The sequence below is a fragment of the Aptenodytes patagonicus genome, chromosome W, assembly GCF_965638725.1.
Source record: "Aptenodytes patagonicus chromosome W, bAptPat1.pri.cur, whole genome shotgun sequence".
Taxonomy (NCBI): domain Eukaryota; kingdom Metazoa; phylum Chordata; class Aves; order Sphenisciformes; family Spheniscidae; genus Aptenodytes; species Aptenodytes patagonicus.
In genome coordinates this window covers 47,694,894-47,717,250 of record NC_134981.1, presented here as the reverse complement: position 1 = coordinate 47,717,250, position 22,357 = coordinate 47,694,894, and the positions used below count along the sequence as shown (strand labels likewise).

The 22,357-nt window shown below is 45.0% G+C and overlaps 1 pseudogene; it reads right to left on the bottom strand.

Moving 5' to 3' along the window:
• Positions 1-7,088: 7,088 nt before the first annotated feature.
• LOC143171937 (transmembrane protein 171-like) lies at positions 7,089-22,143 on the bottom strand (annotated as a pseudogene).
• Between the last annotated feature and the right edge of the window lie 214 nt (positions 22,144-22,357).

Below are 22,357 nucleotides of genomic sequence, written 5' to 3'. Positions count from 1 at the left end.
GGGAGAAAAGTTATTTCAAGCCAGCCAAAGCTTTCCAGCTGTTTGAAGGTAGCATAATTACTTTGTAATTTCCCCTTAATTGATGACATTTTTTGTTGTGGGTTCTCCACCACTTCCTCGGAGTTTAGACTGAGTAAAGCCGGCATACCCTGAATAGTGCACCATTGCAGGAATGAGAAAGCGTCTCCTGTAACGTTAAACCTGGTAAAGCAAGGGATCTTGTCCTGTAAGGTAAATTCTGTATTCAGAAGTACCTAGATTTTTTTTTTACATCCCAATGAATTGTTCTGTTGAAATTCCCTTCTGACAAAAATGTGTGGCTAGTAGATCCCACATTTTCCCTTAATTCCTGGGACTTCACATTTGAAATTGGCACTGCAATAATGACAGGATTAACACAGTGTTCTGGCGACAGCTGGTTTGTACTCTGCACATACCCAAGCTGTGGGCAGAAGAGTGTTTATTCCTACAGGTATCTTCCTTCTCCCACTGAAGTAAATAGCACAGACTTCAGCAGGATCGTGCCCTAAGCAAGGATACACCAGGATTGCTTATCCATATCCCATATATTAAACAGAAAGATTAATTGAATGTTGAGATTTTCTGTTTCCTAACAGTTTCAGACTAAAGTAATTGCTGTTGGAGGATTCTGGTAGAATGTCTTTGTGTAATTCCTTAAGGGGGAAAAATCTTCAACTACTCGATCTGTTTTGATTAACATGGCAGGGGAGTACACGCAGTACAGAGATTACTCCTCAGGTGGTAGAATGTATAATGCTATTTCCTGCTACCAACAGCTCTGGGGAAGCAAGCTTATCCCGAAATTTATAAAATAAAAATAGCACTAGAGCTAGAAGACTCACCTTCTTTCAGACTGCTTCTTCAAAACTGGTAAAAGTGCCTTTAGTCTATTGTGCATTCATATCACACAGTGAGACAACAGCTCAGTTCTGAAAGGGGCCGCCCACTGAATTCAATGCCTTCAGAACTGATACTCAATGCAATTGCAGATGTGTCTTTCTCATCTGTCAGCAGATAGACCTTGAGGAATATTAGTGCTGGACTCCTTTAAAAAACATGTCTGGGAAGTTTCCAAAGTCAGTATTATGGCTCTTCTATTACCGAGGGTGCCAACAAATTTTCCAGCAAATATACTCAAGATCAGCCCTTCCCCCAGCACCAAGTCTAGTCAGGACTCTGTGCACCACTTGAGCAAAGTGTTAGGGCTTGCAATGTAATGGTTTCATATGACTACAACTAAATTAGGAAGTGCTGAAATATTAGATAAGCTGTTCTTGTATTGGCAATTATAGCCAAAACCTAAGTCACCTTTAACCTTATATTTGGTAAACTCAATGGAATGAACTTCTGTTACTGCTCTCTGCAGGTCAGGTTTTTCCATACCATGAATCATTCTTGTCCCTGTTTGCTGAATCTTCCAGGCTTTCCAACATCCTTTTTAAAGCAGTATTATATCATAATAGCTGTCTAACTAATGGTATATACAGATGTAGTGTCACCTTCCTACTCTCATTCATTCAAGAACTCTGCAAACGCTATTTGCAACAGGATTGTGCTGGAGCACTTCCTCAGTCCTACGCAATGGCCCTTAGATGTTGGCTGGAGTCAGAGTTTTCCAAGTCGGGTGTTGCATCATCCCATGGCTGACATTCTTTGCCTCTGGCCTAGGACATGGCTTATGATCTGTTGAGCAAGTGCACAGTAGAGCTGGAGAGTACAGGTGGTTTCTTCCAAGACCACTTGTCACTTGAACTTTGAAAATGGGATGGAAAACACTTACTGTTTGGTGCAGTAGGATCTAAATTAAAATTACACCTTTCCCTGTAAACTGCCCCCTCTTTGTCTGTAAGATATAATTTACTCTAAGCCTCTCCACATTTCTCCCATTATTTCCCCAGACAGTGGCAATGCTGCATTCAGGCAGCTGTCAAGGTCTTAAGAGATTACTGGATCACATTGATTTTTTAAGGCAAATACTTTCCTTTGCCAAGTAAGTGGATGTTCTGGGAACTCACTTAAAGATGCTGATTTACTAAATGCATCTCTTTTACCTGGAATAACTGCTAAACAAATTAAAACAGTTTTATGAAACCTAAGGAATTGGTCAGTAAAGTTTCTAAAATCTTTCTGATTTAGTTAACAGTACAGTGTAATGCAGAATGGTACTATCAGTTTTGTCATACAGAAAAATGGGAGACTACAGCCCCATTATCTTCAAGTGACTCCTAGGTTCATTTCAGGATCCTTTTTCAGAATGGGTGCTGTTTTCAGATCTCACTACAGTTTTGTTCCAGTCTGCTTCAGGGACCTTACCCCTGAACCCAAGCACTGCTTTGCTTTCTGTTCCTCTACATAATTTTCTATCACCAATGCAGACTTCCCCTGCAGCACTTGCTGCTGGAAGCAGGTTTTCTGTAGTGCTCTGCACCTCCTCAATTCTCTAACCTGTTTTAAGAGTCATCCTAGTAAACACTGACAGGTCTTCACTTAATCCTTCTTTTCTCCTCTCCTTCTGCTATTAATTTTTACATAGTTTTTCACATTATCAGCCCATCATAGTAAGGTTTTATTTTCTTACATGCCTGTATGTCGTGGTTTAACCTCAGTTGGCAACTGAGCACCACACAGCCGCTTGCTCACTCCCCCCACCCGGTGGGATGGGGGAGAGAATTAGAAGAGCACAAGTGAGAAAACCCATGGGTTGAGATAAAGACAGTTTAATAATTGAAATAAAATAATAATAATAATGTAATAATAATAATACACAAAGCAAGTGATGCACAGTGCAATTGCTCACCACCTGCCGACCGAGGCCCAGCCAGTCCCCGAGCAGCGGCCCCCCCGGCCAGCTTTCCCCAGTTTATGTACTGAGCATGACGTCACATGGTATGGAACGTCCCTTTGGCCAGTTTGGGTCAGCTGTCCTGGCTGTGCCCCCTCCCAGCTTCTTGTGCACCTCCAGCCTTCCTCAGTCGGTAGAGCATGGGAAGCTGAAAAGTCCTTGGCTAGTGTAAGCACTACCTAGCAACAACTGAAACATCGGTGTGTTATCAACTTTGTTCTCCTCCTAAATCCAAAACACAGCACTGTACCAGCTACTAGGAAGGAAATTAACTCTATCCCTGCCGAAACCAGGACACTGTAATATAGTCAGACTAATAGTCTTAGTCATAGAACATTCAAAAGATGTCGTATAAAATAAAAGTAAATTATGCCATGGTACTGCACACTGATCAACTTTTAAAAGAGTAGGTACAAAATATCGTTCCATAATGAGATATTCAATTGTAGGGAGATTAAGGAGCCAATGATTTGACTAAGAGACACTTTTTCCTAGAGAAAGGCAACTGTACTTGGCATCTTTAGTGAAAAATATGAATTACGTGTGTTAGACCAATACCTAAAGAACAACCACGAGTGAGCCTCGCACCCTGGGGCCTTGTACTAATGCAATGCCAGCCTCAAAGCATAAATATGCTGAGAGGAGCAGGTTTCAGACAGCTGCCCACAACTGCATCTAACTGCAAGGTGGTTTTATATGTTCGCAGGGAATGTTGTCTTGTCAGCAGGCACACCAAATTGAGGGTATTTCCATACCTAATTATCCAGATACATGCATGTGTGATAGAGGAAGGAGCACAGACCTAGATGAAGGCTGACACGTTCACTGCAAAAACATGGAGGAATTGGCAGAAATGTCTGCCTGGACACAGAAATGCCCCACAAGCCACGACTCTGAAGAGCTAGGATGGAAAAGGGATAGAGGGATACAGCATTACCAACCACAAAGGACAAGGATGGGGTGGATGCAATCCAGCAAGTTCAGCTATCCTAAAAATGTAACATTATTGCAGAGATCTGTGCAATTTCAGTTTTTCAGATGAGTTAGATTTCAAATTTTCTAGCTGCTGGTGATGCAGGAAGAAAGACTTCTCCTAGACAAAAGGCATCCATTTATATTTTCGCGAATCCTTCTCATATCCAAAGGACTGTAGTGTTGCAGTTAGAAGCAAAGCGATGTCAGCACAGGCAGCAAGGAAGAGAGACCTTAACTTCACTTACAGAGGATAAGCAGTCCTTACCTCCCACTTTGCCGGTTTAAGTAAGTATGAATCAGTAACTGACTTGATTTGCTCCCTAGCATTTGTATTTCAAGCACTTAAGCTAACCTTAATGCAGAAAGGGGGTTATAGTGCCATTAGTGTGATAGTAAAGTATGTCACTTCCTCAATAAAAATGCTATTCAGTATTATTTTAAGCTACTTTTATAGTTTTACAAGGTGTTGCTTCCTAATACAGACATTTCACCCCTACTCCCCACATAAAAAATTCCTCCTACTAATGCTGTTCACCCAGTGGTAGCCTTCAGTGGTGGAGGCAGATCTGCCAGCCTCTTATTCACATTTTCTGACCTTGCTGAAATAGATTTTGACAACACAGTAAGCAAATACTGTTGCTCTGGCTATGTTAGCTCTCTCAGTGTTGAGCAGGTTATGGAGATGCACCTAGCACATCCACTGGGTTTTAAAGGAATGATTCTCCAATTCAAAAATAGAAGATGCTAACACAGCTGTACGTTGATCTATTTCCTAAGCATCTTCTCAAAATGATACAGAGAGAAATTCTGTTTTCAATCCTCGTTTTCAGAGGTAAGTAACACCTACCCCTCCCAGTAAATTCAGGTGCATTCAGCTGACTCCAAAGAGTCAGGCTGACAGCTTTCTAAGCATGCTTTCCATGAAGACTGCTTTTTTAGAAATAGTGATCCACACTGGAGACTCTGCAGTAGAAGATCAAAACACAATAACCTTGAAGAAAAATAGGAAGATCATGTTTCAGTTTCTGAGGACTCAGCTCAGAGTCAACATATTTTATTCGATTTGTCTGGTCTCTTGGGTACATCTTGGGAACAACTGATTGAGCAAATTGCAGACAGCACAAAAAGTTAATACCTTTACAGTTAGCAATCAGATGCAACCATTTTGTTGTTTTTTTTAAAGAAAAAAAAGATGGTGGCATATTTAAAGATTTATTTCTGTTTATATTAAGTGCTCTTTGATTTTTAACCTTTTCAGCAAATGAGTGTTCATTTGCAATTCGAACAACAGAATAAAGCCAACATGGGTCTTTGTTTGCATGGGATCTTTAAGGTAAAATACCTCAGCTTCTGTACTCACTATATAATAGCATGGCAGATCCTTCAACATGTGCAAGGCTTTGTATGCATGAGTCATGCAGGACAGTGGGCATCACTGTTAAAAATCAGGTTAGAAACACAAGCTTTAAAAAAAAAAAGATGGTAAACTATAGCTTGGATTGCAGAAGGCATTCAAGGAACAGCATCTTTAAAAACTCACTAGTTAAAAAAACTTGAGGGGAAAAAAGCCTGCTGGCTTTTGTGGATCCCCTTTCATCATATAGACATTTCCCATGGATGAGTCATGCCAGTTTAATCAGCTCCCACATACTAAATCCCTCTCTGTGCTGTTTGCTTATTACTTTGCATGAATAAGCCCCTCAGCAATATTGCTGGCTAAATATACCTCCCTCAGTGGCTGGTTTGTTTTCATGTGGCTGCACAAAGAACTGTCCTAGCACAACTGAGGGAACAACACAGAGGTGGAAATAAATGATCAAACGCAGGAGCTCCTGAACATCTCTCTAAAGAACTCTGCTGGTGAGATGCATGTTCATAGAAAGGTAACACAAGGCAATCACCTTTGCCTAGGCACAGGAGGGAACTTGAGTGCTTAATTCAAAGCTTAGCATTCTGTTACAGTCAGGTTCCCTGAAATTCAGCATGGCAGAAGACAAGTCCTGCTGTAGTTGAGGTCCCAGAGCATGTAGGCGTTCAGAGACTCAGTTGAACAAGACAGAGATCGCTCTTGCAGGATGTTTTAATGCTGGTAAGTTCACCATGCTGTACCAAGCCCAAACAGTAGCTCTGCCAACTTCTGTTTCTGGGCACTGAATCAGGTCTGTTTTTCTCAAACTGTGAGGTTGCAACAGGGTTCAGAGCAAGTTGCAAAGCGGCAAAGGTCAGCAGCAACTCAGTTCTTGCTAATTATCCTTATCTACTACAAGCAAATCCATCAATTCAGGAATGGGTGCAAACATTCACAAAATGGAACTAGAACCTGTTGTCACTCCATCCTGAAGGAAGGCAGCTACTGCTAATTTAGGGGGCTGCACAGAGACAGAGGAGCTAAGAGGGCTGTATTTCTGAAAGGTCTGGGAAGTGCTGTGTCAGTTAAAAACATCTGTTGTATGTGTTTCCATGAAATAGCCTCTCTTGCATTCGCTGATAAATAATGTCTGCTCCTGGAAAACACTGTTGTTAAGTGGAGCTCGCTCTCACAGAATAAGTACTGCTTGTATAAACCATGAATGATGATATATAATAGTAGTATAATCCACCTGAAATCAGTCATTACCACTATTAACTATCCTCAGCATTGCCTTAGAGCTCTTAACTGCTGGCTAAAACTGATTTTCATGGGGATTATACTTACATAAGGACCAGAGAGGGTCTAAATTAAGCTGTGGAGTATTTGTTACCAGGCAGACCAAAAAGTAACCATTTAAGTTCTCCATGACATATTTGCTCCCCATCTTAAAGACCCCTGTTCATGATGCTCTCAGAGTACATATAAAGTCAATAACTTTGCAAACAAGTATTTTCCACAAGTCATACAAAAATAGAAATAAAACCACTTCCTAATTATTTCTTTTTTGAAGCTCCAAACAGATTTAATTAAAATAAACAAAAAAGTTGGTCTCTACTTAGCGCCTCCATTATATAAACAACTAAGAATAGAAACTGAAGCTGTAACAGAACAAGATGAACATTTAATGTTCTTGCAGTGAACTGAATCCCTTCAAACTATTTGCTCAGAAGCCCAGCATTATCTAATATTTCTTGAAACCCAAATTCGTCATTTATGCTTTTTGATGAAAAATTAGACACAGCCAACATTACTGTTTTTATTACAAAATGTAAATAAATTAAAAAATTGTAAATCTGAGTGTACAATTTCATTTAAAAATGAAATCTAGCTGTCAGTCCTCTATGAGCTGGTGTCAGATGTGGCTAAGGAAATGGATGAAGAAGAAGATGGAGAATATTCATTATTTGTTATTGATGCTTTTCCTTCATATTTTGGAGGTGATTCAGAGGAGAGATATAGCATTAGTAAAATATCTGAAGGTGAGCTGCTTCCAGAAATTGTATATATGGTTTCATAATCTCTAACAGCAACTGTTCTTTCATCATGTGCAAGCTGTGCTCTGTAAAACACAAACCTACATATTAGAATAAATCATTTATCTATAATGAGTGAAATTCCAGTTGACTTACACAAACATACATGTATGCACACACTCCCTGAAAATCCCTGAAGCAAAGAACTTGCATAAGCATTCATACTATGGGCTACATTATGACTCAAATGAAAATTCTATTACTTCAGAGGGGAAGGGCAAGTTCCCTTCTAACCTTTCACATCACCAGTCACAGCCTGGCTTATGGGTATTAGCTGCTTCTGGCAGTGCTATCTCACAGTCTTATTAAATCTTCTTCCGATCCTTTGCTCCTAATGTATCTCATTTGCTCCTAATGTATCTTCATTTTTGTAGTCTATCACATCCATATTCTCCCCTTCTCTTATGAAAGACAGTTACTAGACTTAGAATTGCATTGCTAAAATCACAATCCTTAGCTGTTTGAGAAAAACGAAAGGTGACTTGAAATTTTTATTAAGCTTTCCAGCAACCCATGACAGACATAAGGAGTAGCATTCTTGCTCAGAGCCAGAGAAACAGAAGCAACTGGACACGAACAGACTGCTAAGTTCACAGTGACAGTCAAGGAGAGCAGCCAAGTATTCACTGCCTTCCTCTGACCATCACAACTGGATCCCAATAAGTTGCACGTGCACAATTCTGGTACCCTGCTCTTCTCACCCTGGAGCTGGCCCTCAGCATATTGCTTCAGCTGCTTCCCAAGGAAAGGGAAGAACCCCTTGTTCCTCATGACTTGCTCCCAGAGGTGACTCATGCATTTGTGTGTACATCTGTACCCCCACCAATACTGTGTGAGGAGCAGGAATACAGAGCATAGTCACCTCATCTTCAGCGTTGTTACTGGGGGTGGGGAGTGTGTGTGTACAAAACAAATGCTGAGGCACTATGTAAGAGACTGCAGGAAAAAAGGAACCACTTCTGGGATCAGACCATGACTCAGCTTCCTACAAGCTCTCTCCTCCAGCACAGTCTCCACCACAGCACTTGGAGCAATGGACTGAAGAGGCAAGTCACATTTGCCTAGTAATCACCCATATATGAAATGGGTATTCCCTTTCAGCTTTGGGATCTTCAACCATGGCACGATGTTAGGAGGAACGAGGCCACTGCTTCTCCTCCAAGAAAGGGCTAGGGAACCAATTTGCAGCAGTCAAGATGCCATGGCTGCTACCAAGTGCTGAGCCATGGGAGAGTATGATCGAGTGAGACACCCAGAGGCGGTATCGCAGCTCACAGGGTCTGTGAGGACCCTGGGGAGCAGGAAAAGGTGATAGCTGAAGCACCCCCAGCCACAGAACACCAAAGCAGGAGGTCCAGGGTTTCTGCATCCAACGTCAATGTGTTTTGTCCACTCCACTTCTAACCCACTAGAAATTACCCCCAAAAGCTGGGCTGCAAACTGCCTCTTTGGGTACATATGCTCATAGAACAGAGAAGTCCAGACAGGCGATCAATGATGATTGAGTTAATGGGGTCACACACAAAGTTCTGAGCATCAGAACTGGATGTTCCTGGGTTGAGGCAGTTGATCCAGATGCAGGGGATTTTGTAGAACAGGTGAAAAAAGGAGGGGCCACCTGGTATAAGCACCAGCAGGGAGAGCCCACAGGAAGTCTGAGGAACTAGCTTTTTTGCAGACTGAATGAAATATGCATACAGTTAGGATTTATTAAGCATTGCATCCCTCAGCAGAAGTCATCAACCTCAAGCTGGACCTTAGTCAGTAGGAACCAAAAAGTCTTCTTCCCTAGATGATATGTACATGATCATTTTTTGTTTGGGAGCCAGCCCCATTGTAGAGCATGTAGCAACACACTAGGAGAGTGTTGCACTAGTAGCAAGAAAGAGAGTAGTGGGTGTGGGTGACTTTATTTACTTATTTTGTTTTGGGGGGGGGGGTTGGGGTGTGGTGGTGTTTGGTTGGTATCGTGGTTTAACCTCAGTCAGCAACTAAGCACCACGCAGCCGCTCGCTCACTCCCCCCACCCCTGGTGGGATGGGGGAGAGAATTGGAAGAGCACAAGTGAGAAAAAACTCGTAGGTTGAGATAAAAAACAGTTTAATAATTGAAATAAAATGATAATAATAATATAATAATAATAATACACAAAGCAAGTGATGCACAGTGCAATTGCTCACCACCTGCCGACCGATGCCCAGCCAGTCCCTGAGCAGCTGCCCCCCCGGCCAGCTTTCCCCAGTTTATGTACTGAGCATGACGTCACATGGTATGGAATGTCCCTTTGGCCAGTTTGGCTGTGCCCCCTCCCAGCTCCTTGTGCACCTCCAGCCTTCCTCAGTCGGTAGACCATGGGAAGCTGAAAAGTCCTTGGCCAGTGTAAGCACTACTTAGCAACAAGTAAAACATCGGTGCGTTTGTTCAACTTTGTTCTCATCCTAAATCTAAAACACAGCACTGTACCAGCTACTAGGAAGGAAATTAACTCTATCCCTGCCGAAACCAGGACAATATCCACCCCTTATTCTATACCATCTGCGTCATGCTCAAGTCTCATATTTTCCAGTACATTTTCATTAATCACCACCCCCCTTTCTCTCTCTCTCTCTCTCTCTCTCTCTCTCCACACACACAGACACACAGATATCATTCCCTTCGTCTGTGGGCCATCCCTCTACAATGTTCGGTGAGTTCATTTAGTCCATGACTTCGGGCTCCATCTGTCATAATAATCTTTCAGGGCAGGAAAAATGGAGATGGTATGTGGTGTTGGATTGTTTCATGTTGAAGTCAGTTCTGGTACCATCATCACTGTGCTTTGCTTGGTTTCACTGAAGTTATTCTTCATTAGTCTGGGTGATTCTTATTGTAATAACATTAGTACGGCATATAATATTATTAGTATGGTTAGTATATCTGTGTATTATTAGTATAACTATTATAACTATAATTAGTACTTAACATCACATAATTCAGATCATTGGCTATTCTCACCCAAAATCAAATCCCCTTGAGGTACACATCGGACTGCCCCATCCTTCCGTATTATCCACCAAGTACACCCAGGTCCTCGAGCAAAAGCAATCCCACGGATGGGTTTGCCTTTGCCCGAGGCAGGAATAACCCAAACTGTTTTCCCCAGCATATTTTTTATGTGCACTACAGGGACTTTATTCCCATCTACAGTACGTAAAAGTTCTGACTGGGCAGGGCCTGCTCGATTGGCAGATCCCCTCGTGTTGACTAACCAGGTGGCCTTTGCTAAATGCGTATCCCAATGTTTGAACGTCCCGCCACCCATTGCTCTCAGTGTAGTCTTTAACAGTCCATTGTATCGTTCAATTTTCCCAGAAGCTGGTGCATGACAGGGGATGTGATACACCCACTCAATGCCGTGCTCTTTGGCCCAGGTGTCTATGAGGTTGTTTCGGAAATGAGTCCCGTTGTCTGACTCAATTCTTTCTGGGGTGCCATGTCGCCATAGGACTTGCTTCTCAAGGCCCAGGATAGTGTTCCGGGCGGTGGCATGGGGCACGGGATATGTTTCCAGCCATCCGGGGGTTGCTTCCGCTATTGTAAGCACACGGCGCTTGCCTTGGCGGGTTTGTGGGAGTGTGATATAATCGATCTGCCAGGCCTCCCCATAGTTATATTTCAGCCACCGCCCTCCATACCAGAGAGGCTTTAACCGCTTGGCTTGCTTGATTGCAGCGCATGTTTCGCATTCATGGACAACCTGCGCAATAGTGTCCATGGTCAAGTCCACCCCTCGATCACGAGCCCACCTGTATGTTGCATCTCTTCCTTGGTGACCTGAGGTGTCATGGGCCCACCGAGCTAGAAATAACTCACCCTTATGTTGCCAGTCCAGATCCCCCTGAGCCACTTCAATCTTAGCAGCCTGATCCACCTGCTGGTTGTTTTGATGTTCTTCAGTGGCCCGACTCTTGGGTACGTGAGCATCTACGTGACGGACTTTTACAACCAGGTTCTCCACCCGGGCAGCAATATCTTGCCACAATGCGGCAGCCCAGATGGGTTTGCCTCTGCGCTGCCAGTTGCTCTGCTTCCATTGCTGCAACCACCCCCACGGGGCATTTGCCACCATCCATGAGTCAGTACAGAGAGAGAGCACTGGCCACTTTTCTCGGTCAGCAATGTCTAAAGCCAGCTGGATGGCCTTTACTTCTGCAAATTGGCTCGATTCACCTTCTCCTGCAGCAGTTTCTGCGACTTGTCATATAGGACTCTACACAGCAGCTTTCCACCTCCGATGCTTTCCCACAAGACGACAGGACCCATCAGCGAACAGGGCATATTGCTTCTCATTTTCTGGTAGTTCATTATACATTGGGGCCTCCTCAGCACGCGTCACCTCCTCCTCTGGCGATATTCCAAAATCTTTGCCCTCTGGCCAATCCATGATCACTTCCAGGATTCCTGGGCGACTGGGGTTTCCTATTCGAGCCCGTTGTGTGATCGGTGCGACCCACTTACTCCATGTAGCATCAGTTGCATGATGGGTACGGGGGACCCTCCCTTTGAACATCCAGCCCAGCACCGGCAGTCGGGGTGCCAGGAGCTGTGCTTCAGTGCCGATCACTTCTGAAGCAACTCGAACCCCTTCATATGCTGCTAATATCTCTTTTTCAGTTGGAGTATAGCGGGCCTCGGATCCTCTGTATCCCCGACTCCAAAACCCTAGGGGTCGACCTCGAGTCTCCCCTGGTGCTTTCTGCCAGAGGCTCCAGGTAGGGCCATTCTCCCCGGCTGCGGTGTAGAGCACATTTTTTACATCTTGTCCTGCCCGGACTGGCCCCAGGGCTACTGCATGAACTATCTCCTCTTTAATTTGTTCAAAGGCTTGTCGTTGCTCAGGGCCCCATTTGAAATCGTTCTTCTTCCGGGTCACTTGATAGAGAGGGTTTACAATCAGACTGTAATTTGGAATGTGCATTCTCCAAAAACCCACGACGCCTAAGAAAGCTTGTGTTTCCTTTCTGCTAGTTGGTGGAGACATGGCTGTTATTTTGTTGATCACATCCATTGGGATCTGACGACGTCCATCTTGCCATTTTATTCCTAAAAACTGGATCTCCTGTGCAGGTCCCTTGACCTTACTTTGTTTTATGGCAAAACCGGCCTTCAGCAGGATTTGGACTATTTCCTTCCCTTTTTCAAAAACTTCTCCTGCTGTGTTGCCCCACACGATGATGTCATCAATGTATTGCAGGTGTTCTGGAGCCTCACCCTGTTCCAGCGCATCTGGATCACTCCATGGCAAATGGTGGGGCTGTGTTTCCACCCCTGGGGCAGTCGGTTCCAGGTGTACTGGATGCCCCTCCAAGTGAAAGCAAATTGTGGCCTGCACTCCGCTGCCAAAGGGATTGAGAAAAACGCATTAGCAATATCAACTGTGGCATACCACTTGGCTGCCTTTGACTCCAGTTCGTATTGAAGTTCTAGCATGTCTGGCACAGCAGCACTCAGCGGCGTTGTGACTTCATTTAGGCCACGATAGTCTACTGTTAGTCTCCACTCTCCATCAGACTTCCGCACTGGCCATATGGGACTGTTAAAGGGTGAGCGAGTCTTGCTGATCACTCCTTGGCTCTCCAGTCGACGAATCAGCTCATGGATGGGAATCAGGGAGTCTCAGCTGGTGCGATACTGCCGCCAGTGCACCGTGGTGGTGGCGATTGGCACCTGTTCGTCTTCGACCTTCAGCAACCCCACAACAGAGGGGTCCTCCGAGAGACCAGGCAAGGTGGACAGCTGTTTAATTTCCTCCATCTCCAAGGCAGCTATACCAAAAGCCCACCGGTACCCTTTTGGGTCCTTGAAATACCCTCTCCTGAGGTAGTCTATGCCAAGGATGCACGGAGCCTCTGGGCCAGTCACAATGGGGTGCTTCTGCCACCCATTCCCAGTTAGACTCACTTCGGCTTCCAATACAGTTAGCTGTTGGGATCCCCCCGTCACCCCAGAAATACAGATGGGTTCTGCCCCTATATAGCTTGATGGCATTAGGGTACACTGTGCACTGGTGTCTACTAGAGCCTTATACTCCTGTGGGTCTGATGTGCCAGGCCACCGAATCCACACAGTCCAGTAAACCCGGTTGTCCCTTTCCTCCCCCTGGCTGGAGGCAGGGCCCCTCTAGTCCTCATCACAGTACTCATTTCTCATTTCTTGTACGTACGAGTCAGAAGTTTCTTCATTAAGATCAAGAGTAAGATCAGCCCTTCTACTCTCTCTGGGGAACTGCCCGCTGGAAACTGGAGCAGCAATTTTCCTGGAAGAACCTCTTTCTGTGATTGTTTTCCCTTGCAACTCACGTACCCGTGCCCCTAGGGCTGCAGTAGGTTTCCCATCCCACTTCCTCATGTCCTCTCCGTGGTCACGCAGATAAAACCATAGGGTGCCCCGTGGTGTGTACCCTTTATATTCTCTCTCTTGAGCAAAAGAACGCTGACTCCTAATAGCCGAGATACTGGTCCGTACAGGTGAGGAGTAGGACCTATCCTCTCTGAGTTGCTGGATCTCCCAGGACAGTTTCTCCACAGCCGAGACGAGGGAGGAAGAGAGACTTTCCTCATATTGCCAGAGTTGACTAGCCAATTCATCCACCGTTTGTCCCTCTCCATCTTTCCAGGTCATCACTGCCAATGAATTGGCGTATGACGATGGTGAGCTCCTTATAAACTTCCGCCACATGGGTCGCGTGCACTTGACTTCGTCTGGATCTTTGGATAGTTGTTCATTGTTCAGGTCACCATAAATCACCTCCAGCACAGCTAATTCTCTCAGAAACTGGATACCCTTCTCCATGGTGGTCCATTTGCTCGGGCGACATATGACATCTTCCTTAAAGGGATACCTTTCCTTCACGCTTGACAAGAGTCGCCTCCAAAGGCTGAGGACTCGTGTCCCTTTTCCAATTACTTTGTCAATGCCCCCTTCCCTAGAAAGGGATCCCAGCTGCTTGGCTTCCCTACCCTCTAATTCCAGGCTACTGGCCCCATTATCCCAGCATCGGAGCAGCCAGGTGACAATATGCTCGCCTGGACGACGGCTGAAATCTTTTTGTATATCTCGCAGCTCACTCAGGGATAGAGATCGGGTGGTCACTGCCTCGTTTATGAGTTCTTCCTCTTCCTCCTCCCCGGTCAGCGGCCGGCTCTCCTCCTCCCGTTCTCGTGATGGCCCTTCTCCAGGGTAGTCGTACAGTTCTTCCTCCGGTTCCCTTTCAGAAGAAGCTTCTTCCTCCCTTACTAAACGAGCCGACTTCCGCTTCCAAGATTTCTTCTTGTGTACAGGGGCGACTGATACCGGCACAGGCTGGTTCTTTGGTTCAGCCACAGGGCGTGTTGCCCGGGTCTGAGTGGCCGCAGGGCGTGTCGTTTTACTGTCAGAGCCAGAGACCTTCCCTTCCCTTTGAGGGCACTGAATGGTGTTGAACAGGGCTCGGTAGGCATGGGCCAGGCCCCAGCACGTTGCAATGATCTGCATCTCTCTGGAGTTGCTAGGGTGACAGCATACTTTGTCCAAATATTCTACTAACTTTTCAGGATTCCGCACTTGCTCAGGGGTGAAGTTCCAAAACACTGGGGGTGCCCATTGGCCTAGGTACTTGCCCATCTTGTCCCACACACCCTGCACTCATAATTATTCACCCTTGGGGCAGATCTCTGGATGATATTCTTAAATTGCTTACCAACTTTAGACAAAACCGAAACAATATTCCCAAGAAGTATTAATAGAAGTATCTTAACTACCCAAGGCTGTTCAAAATACTGAATAGTTACTGTAACGAAGGAGGAAACATCATAGAAGAAGGTAGTGACCCTGCCATTCTGTATTTCCTCCGTAAAAAAACTCTCAGAAAAGTCACTGTTATTGCTAGTTGTCTCCATGAAATGGTCTCCGTGGTACAGTAACGGCTTCATTGCGAAACTTACATACCACACTAACGTCAAGGTCAATGTTCTAAAAACAAACCTCACAAGCGAGACATCGCTAATCACTGCAGACCACAGCAAACTGCAAAACCCAACACCAATCTTTAACATGTACAGCAGGAAAAAGAGCACGATGCAGATTAGACAAATCAATATCGAGAAGAGAGAAACCAACATTGTGACCCACAACTATTAACAGATATAAGTTCCTTAATACACTCCAGTTAATCTGTTATTATCTCAAACCCTTCGTGCCCCACATTGGGCGCCAAAAAGGACTGTCATGGTTTAACCTCAGTCGGCAACTGAGCACCACACAGCCGCTCGCTCACTCTCCCCCCGACCCCGGTGGGATGGGGGAGAGAATTGGAAGAGCACAAGTGAGAAAAACTCGTGGGTTGAGATAAAAACAGTTTAATAATTGAAATAAAATGATAATAATAATACTACACAAAGCAAGTGATGCACAGTGCAATTGCTCACCACCCGCCGACCGATGCCCAGCCAGTCCCCGAGCAGCGGCCCCCCCGGCCAGCTTTCCCCCAGTTTATGTACTGAGCATGACGTCACATGGTATGGAATGTCCCTTTGGCCAGTTTGGGTCAGCTGTCCTGGCTGTGCCCCCTCCCAGCTTCTTGTGCACCTCCAGCCTTCTCAGTCGGTAGAGCATGGGAAGCTGAAAAGTCCTTGGCTAGTGTAAGCACTACTTAGCAACAACTGAAACATCGGTGTGTTATCAACTTTGTTCTCATCCTAAATCCAAAACACAGCACTGTGCCAGCTACTAGGAAGGAAATTAACTCTATCCCTGCCGAAACCAGGACAGTTGGGTTTTGGTGGGTTTTTTTTGGGTTTGTGGTTTTTTTTTTTTTATATAGAGGTGTTGTTTTTAAACATAAACAGTGATTTTGAGAAGAGGCAGAAGGATAGTCTGGCTTGTGGCAATAGCAACAGAAGGAGGCATCTGCTATCTCCAACAAAGATGGAGGAAAAACTTTTGGAGGAGAGCACTAGGCAACAGAAGAGAGAATGAGGAGTTATTGGCAATTGACTGAAGAACAGAGTGCCTTTCACAGTGGGGCTGAGCCTCAAGAATCCACCAGGTATACTTCAAAGGATGACTAAAAGAAACCACAGACACGGCTGCACACAGTGCGGTAACGAGTAAGCACCATTGCTAATACAAGTATCCTCCTCCTGTGACATTTAGGTCTTTGGGCAGGAAGAAGGTTCATGCTTGCTTGCTTCAAAGGGAAGGTACTAGAGTTTTGAAGAAGCACCGACATCAGGCATGCAGCTGGTACAGCTGGTCATGGAATGCGCTGCCTCACATGAACAGAGAAGTCTGGAGTATAGTGGAAGGCTATTATAGCAATGGCCCAACAACTACTATGATTTGGACACAGCCAGGCAGACTGAGGCTCTTGCTGCAGTGATGGTGCTTAGGATGCTGCAGGTATAGTCTTGTAGACTAAAGTCATCCTAATGAAGAGGATGAGGAAAAGGCTGAGGTACTCAATGCCTTCTTTGCCTCAGTCTTTAACAGGCAGACCAGTTATCCTCAGGGTACTCGGCCCCCCGAGCTGGAAGACGGGGACGGCGAGCAGGATGAACCCCCCGTAATCCAGGAGGAAGCAGTCAATGACCTGCTATGCCACCTGGACACTCACAAGTCTATGGGGCCGGATGAGATCCACCCAAGAGTGCTGAGGGAGCTGGCGGAGGTGCTCGCCAAGCCACTCTCCATCATTTATCAGCAGTCCTGGTTAACGGGGGAGGTCCCGGACGACTGGAGGCTTGCCAATGTGACGCCCATCTACAAGAAGGGCCGGAAGGAGGATCCGGGGAACTACAGGCCTGTCAGCCTAGACCTCGGTGCCGGGGAAGATTATGGAGCGGCTCATCTTGAGGGCGCTCACAAGGCATGAGTGGGACAACCAGGGGATCCGGCCTAGCCAGCACGGATTCATGAAAGGCAGGTCCTGCTTGACCAACCTGATCTCCTTCTATGACCAGGTGACCCGCCTAGTGGATGAGGGAAAGGCTGTGGATGTGGTCTACCTGGACTTCAGGAAGGCCTTTGACACTGTCTCCCACAGCATTCTCCTCGAGAAGCTGGCGGCTCACGGCTTAGACAGGTGGACTCTGCGCTGGGTCAAAAACCGGCTGGACGGCCGGGCCCAGAGAGTTGTGGTGAATGGAGTTACATCCAGTTGGCGGCCGGTCACGAGCGGTGTTCCCCAGGGCTCAGTACTGGGGCCGGTCTTGTTTAATATCTTTATCGATGATCTGGATGAGGGGATTGAGTGCACCCTCAGTAAGTTTGCAGACGACACCAAGTTGGGCGGGAGTGTTGATCTGCTCGAGGGTAGGAAGGCTCTGTAGAGGGACCTGGACAGGCTGGATCGATGGGCCGAGGCCAACTGTATGAGGTTCAACAAGGCCAAGTGCCGGGTCCTGCACTTCGGCCACAACAACCTCATGCAGCGCTACAGGCTTGGGGAAGAGTGGCTGGAAAGCTGCCCAGCAGAGAAGGACCTGGGGGTGTTGGTCGACAGCCGGCTGAACATGAGCCGGCAGTGTGCCCAGGCGGCCAAGAAGGCCAATGGCATCCTGGCCTGTATCAGAAATAGTGTGGCCAGCAGGAGTAGGGAAGTGATCGTGCCCCTGTACTCGGCCCTGGTGAGGCCGCACCTCGAATACTGTGTTCAGTTTTGGGCCCCTCACTACAAGAAGGACGTTGAGGTGCTGGAGCGTGTCCAGAGAAGGGCAACGAGGCTGGTGAGGGGTCTGGAGAACAAGTCTTATGAGGAGCGGCTGAGGGAACTGGGCTTGTTTAGCCTGGAGAAAAGGAGGCTGAGGGGAGACCTCTTCGCTCTCTACAACTACCTGAAAGGAGGTTGTAGCGAGGTGGGTGTTGGTCTTTTCTCCGAAGTAACAAGCGATAGGACGAGAGGAAATGGCCTCAAGTTGCGGCAGGGGAGGTTTAGATTGGATGTAAGGAAAAATTTCTTTACTGAAAGAGTGGTTAAACATTGGAACAGGCTGCCCAGGGAAGTGGTGGAGTCCCCATCCCTGGAGGTATTTAAAAGACGTGTAGATGAGGCGCTTAGGGACATGGTTTAGTGGGCATGGTGGTGTTGGGTTGACGGTTGGACTCGATGATCTTAGAGGTCTTTTCCAACCTCAATGATTCTATGATTCTATGAAAGAGTCCCACACAACCTACTGACCCACAGACCAAAAACAAGCTCACATGGAACCTTCCAAAAGGTAAAGCCTACTCAATTCTGGATCATTAAGGGCCTGAAAATAAGTTGGGAGCTCTAGGCATGTGGCATTTAGCTCCTGGCCAGATCTAGTTCTGGTTCCTGGTACACGGCCCTTGCAGTAACCTCTTTTACTCTCAATTTAGCAGCCCACTGCTGGTATCCCACAGGGGGAAGATAACCCTGCAAGTTCTTGTGATGCAGACAACTCTTCAATCAGTCAGCAGCTCTTGCCCTGAGCTTGGTGGTGGCAGCATATGGCAAGTCAACTGTACTCGCTGTATGGAAGAGTGGCTGCATGGGTAAGGTAAAACATCTTGAGATAAAGTTAGCATTGCAACCTCCCTTTTAAGCTCTCTGGAGCCTCCTGCTCTTCTTCTACAGTATCAAGGTATCCTTTTATCTCAACACACTGCCACAGCAGGAACAGGGTAGACCAGCAAGGCAGGTCTCACTTCCTCAAGGCAGTGAAATAAGGGTCACAGGGAGAACAGGACACACTCTAAAGTGGTGCTCCCAGTGTCACAGGACCTGTGGATAGGTGTCACAAAGGGCTCGCTGCATTGGTTCTACAGAGGCTTCCTAAAATCTGGCAGTGTGGATATCATGCCACTGGGGCACTGCTGTCAGGGGCACCTTCTCTTGGACAGTCTGTGGAAGAAATCTAATCTAAGAATATTTAAATAAGGCCACTGATTTAAGGCCTTCTTTTCACTTCAGAAGTTCTTTTCAGTCATAATAAACTGGTAAGAATTTAACCCTCATGGAGGACACTGTGGTTTGTGATTTCCCTTTTATACTAGGATATTTTAAGGCCAGTTAAAGTCGAGTGATGCACTAGAAAACTTTGTAGTGCCTAGTATAGAGAGAGAAAGTTATTTCACAGTGATTATTTAAGAATATGGTTTTGGATACCTTGAGAAACATCTCAGATTTCTAAAGACAGACAAGAAAACAGTTTTACCCATTGCTGAAGATAGAGTGATATGGTGGAAGGTTTTCACTTGTAGGCAAACCACTTGACATAAGACAACGTGTCACAGTTGGTGACAAAGGGTCAGCAAAATAAGGAGGTGGTGGAGGTGGGAATACCATTACAGTATCACCTAGGAAAAAACCACCAATTACTACCTCTGAAGAATTGAGTACCGCTGTTTATTCTAACTGTATCCTAGAATATTTCCTGTCTTTGGAATTACAGTATTTGTACTTGTCTACCTTTTAAGATAAAGTGCAATGATCCCACATACAGAACTGTTATATTCTGGGCTGCAAAAGTACATTGGAGGTACGTTCAAAAACAAAATTACCCCAAAATAAAGATGCAGCATATTCATAAATGGAAGATTTCATTTAGAAAATACAACGGGGGGGATGACATTCCATCTAGCTGAGACACAAACCTCTTCACTTGGCTGTCTTCAGAAACTGGAAGTGCAAAGCACACAGTTACTGTTGGCTCACTTTAAGGGTAGGCAAGTATTTACTTTTCCTCACATATCTAAAATAGGGGTTTTTTAAGTTTGTCCACATCTATTTCAGTGCTATAACAAAAGTATTGAAGTCATTAATGGTTCTGATCACCGATTCACGTTGATTTTGAGTACCTTGACAGTTTCCCTACCAAATTACTCACAGCTGAAGGCACACCACAAAGCTATTGATACATAATTCACTATTAAGTGTGCTATGTAGCATATCTGCCAATTTCAAATTTGTACTTGAAGAGGTTGGGTTTTTTTGGGGTTTTTTTGGTTGTTTTTTTTTTTTTTTTTGTTAAATGAAAGTTCATATCAGTCACTGAGCTTGCATAATTTATATAAACATTCACTGCTGCCTGGCACTTTTTTCCTTTGTAACTTGTGTGCAGGGACAGGTCAGGGAGCATCAGAGATGTTGAGTGAGGCAGGGGTGTTATCTAGCTGAGTCACCACTGCACCAGAACATTACTATGCCAACCAGGCCTCATCCTTCAGCCTTTCAGTTTTATTCTTCCTGACAGAAGTATAAAAGGAATCCACTAATTTTGTTTTCTTGCCTTTAAAGACAATCTGAATTCCTTTCTATGCCCCTTTGATTTATCCTGGTCGCTGGAAAACTGACATTTAAACCCTCACCTTTTCTGAGGATCACCAGGTTACAGGTCTGTACATTGGTTTGACAGGCAGAAGGATGAGAGTTGTGCATAATGAACTTCTTGACTGTCATCTGACTGACTGGTCTTGCAATACTATGTTTGACTCATTAATCCTTTCTGAGACCTAGAAAGTTAACAGAATAATCTATACATGAATGTATTCATGGGGTATTAAGAGCAGTGCTATATGCAGGGGAGCATTCCCTGCTAATATCCCACGTTTACTCAAATATTATGCAATTAACAGAAGCATCTTGCAATTACATCTCTGACTGATGGAAGATGTGGCCATTATTCAAGGAAATACAGTACACTGCTTATGAATCAGATTCTCCTGTTTAAGGGGTCAGAGCTGAAGGCTAAAATAAATCTTAAAGGTAGTTATAGAAGTCATTAGACCTGAGTAAATGTGGGACATTAGCAGGGACGCTTTCCCCCACTCCTTCACCTTCCCTTTCTCCTTCAGGCTAGTTACAACAGGTCTTGAGAATTTTGAATATCCTTGGGATTTGCAGTGTTAGCTACATCCTCTGGGAAAAAAAGTGGGATTGGACTCATTTCTGCCAGATTATGTGGCTTCTTTTGCCCAGACAATCAGATTTTTTTTTTTTTTTTAATGCCAAAGGAGAGGTTTTCTCCTTGAGAGAAAGGTAACTGAACTGACCATACAGAAAACATACAAGACAAAGCAACTTTTTTCTGTTTTGGCTGGTTTGACATACCAGAAATAACATGTTTAGAGCCCAAATGAGTAATACTCAGAGCTAAATCATTAGTGGGGAAAAAAAAACCACAACAAACAAACCAACAAAAAACCAAACAACTAACTCTCAAATTTAAAGTTCACACATTATTTACCCACTTACTGTAACTTGAAAGAGATTCAGGACTCTGAGGATGTTCTTAACTTTCACAAGATTCTTGGTTGAGATTTAAGTTTTGTTTCTTTTTAACATGAGATATCATGAAGAAACACGACCCAGTGAGCACAATCAAAGGCCCCATGATTTGAAGCGACAGGAATCCACAGCTCTGGAGGTCCACATCAGAACTGCCGGTGTGGTTGAGCTGTACACTGCACCAGCCAGGGCTGCAGCCAGGAACCCAAATGCCCAGGATGATAATTATCATTCTACTAGTTAAAAAACAAGAATCCAAAGATGAGAAACTGGGCAAACTGACAGCTCCTTCAACAAAAAACAAGGCTGTACACCTGCTCATTTTGTAATTGTATATGGCTTATATAGAACCTGGCCCTTGATCGTGCCAATAAAACAGAAACCAGTCCAGTTACAGCCAGCACAGGCCCAGCAGCCTTAAGGACCCTGTTACAGTCACTGAAGGGTCCAGATGGGCACCACTGGAGAATAAAGACTGAAAGCAGGAATCCAGTGCAGAGCAATACAGCTCCAAAAACAAACAAACAAAAAGAAGTTTCCCATGCTGTCCATTATTTCCTTCACCTCCTGGTGCAGGAACAGCCACTGGATACATTACAATAGAATCTCCTCAAGCAGATGAAGTTTGCTTTCCCCCACCGTTAGCATTCAGTGGCAGAAAACTACAGTAGATCTGTGAACATGAAAATACACAAATCAAAAGAAGAAGAAAAAAACACAAAACCAAAAAACAGTGGGACTAGCTAAATTATAATATTTACTCCTGCATTTGCTACTCAGCCTATTCGAATTGTATACTCTTGGTGTAT